Genomic DNA, 1,770 nt, shown 5'->3' on the forward strand with positions numbered 1-1,770 from the left:
GCGTTGGGGGGGGGGGGGGGGGCGGGTGGAGGGGGGTACAGAAGTCTCTGACAGCAGCGCAGTATCTGGTACGCCTCGCTTCCTGGTAGCAGGCGCTCTAAAAGAGAAAAGAGACGACGTCCAACGTGCCAGCAGTAAAGCTATATATTTCAGTCTTCATTACAGGCTAACGCGTATTCCGTGTCAAAGAAAAAAAAAAACTGAATGAAAAAATACGGCTCCACGATATGAAATGTTGAGCAGCTGACGAGAATTGCGTGAAGATCCACTAAATAGCGTCTAGACACAAAGTGCATATGATATTTTTTCTTCGTTATCCACCTATAACTTTGTTATTTTGATCAATAAAATTCTTCTGCGGTTGGGACCGCATTGTCAATTATAAAATTCCGACAATTCGACGACTATTGCAAGACGCCTTCCTCAGGGTGTATTGTCAATTAGCAATACACTCTGAGGAAGGCGTCTTGCAATAGTCGTCGAAATTCCAAACCCAGGAGAGTTTTGTTGACTGTGACAACGGCAGCGGAAGCCTACGTTTTCATTCGTCATTTTGATCCGTCAATAGAAGCGAATTGTGAATTCGAGGTCACCATGTGTTCTGTAGATATCCACGGCCGTAACTCTTCTGCTTATGGACCAATGTCAAGTATAGCCTCAGATTTTCCCGAAACGTAGCTTGCCTCCGGCCTTGCCGCAGTGGTAACACCGGTTCCCGTCAGATCACCGAAGTTAAGCGCTGTCGAGCTGGGCTAGCACTTGGATGGGTGACCATCCGGTCTGCCGAGCGCTGTTGGCAAGCGGGGTGCACTCAGCCCTTTTGAGGCAAACTGAGGAGGTACTTGATTTAGAAGTGGCGGCTCCGGTCTCGGAAACTGACATACGGCCGGGAGAGCGGTGCGCTGACCACATGCCCATCCACATCCGCATCCAGTAGCGCCTGCGGGCTGAGGATGAAACGGCGGCCGGTCGGTACCGTTGGTCCTTCCAAGGCCTGTGCAGACGGACTTTAGTTTTAGTAACTTGCCTCATTTATCCAACTTGTATTAGTAACCAGAGATTTTCTTAGTTGAACCATCGCCTTATTTTCAGTCGATGAATACGTGAGTATTCATTTTGTTACCACTTCCCCCAATGATTTTAGAAATTCTGATGGAATGCTATCCATCCCTTCTGCCTTATTAGATTTTAGGTCTTCCGAAGCTCTTTTAAAATCTGATTCTATTACCTGATCAACTATTCCTTCTGTATCAACTCCTGTTTCTTCTTCTACGACGTCATGAGACAAGTGCTCCGCCTCTAGAGCCCTTCATTGAATTCTTTCCACAAACCTGATTCATTCTGTGCATTTAACAGCGTTATTCCCATTGCACTGTTATTGTTACCGTACTTGATTTTAGTTTCATCAAATACTGTTTTGGCTTTCTTATATACTGAGTAAGTCCTTCCGACAATCATTTCGTGATCGATTTCTTCACATTTTTCATGCAGCCATTTCGCATTAGTTTCCGTGCAGTTCCTGCAATAATTTTTGTTTTCCCGAATTTCCCTGAAAATTTTTGTACTTCCTTATTTCATAGATCAACTAATGTATTTCTTCTGTTACACATGGTTTCTTCGCAGTTACCTCCTCTGTTCCAGTGTTCTTCTATTCGAGTTCTTTTATTTCCCTTTTTAGAGAGCCCCAATCCTCTTCAACTGAACAGCCTACTGTGCCATTTCTTATCGCTCTATCTAAAGTCTCAGAACATTTCAGGTTTATCTCATCAT

The 1,770-nt window shown here is 44.6% G+C and overlaps 1 pseudogene; it reads left to right on the forward strand.

Annotated features, from left to right (window-relative positions):
• Positions 1-681: 681 nt before the first annotated feature.
• LOC126417856 (5S ribosomal RNA) lies at positions 682-799 on the forward strand (annotated as a pseudogene).
• Positions 800-1,770: the final 971 nt, after the last annotated feature.

This window comes from Schistocerca serialis, chromosome 8 (assembly GCF_023864345.2).
Source record: "Schistocerca serialis cubense isolate TAMUIC-IGC-003099 chromosome 8, iqSchSeri2.2, whole genome shotgun sequence".
Taxonomy (NCBI): domain Eukaryota; kingdom Metazoa; phylum Arthropoda; class Insecta; order Orthoptera; family Acrididae; genus Schistocerca; species Schistocerca serialis.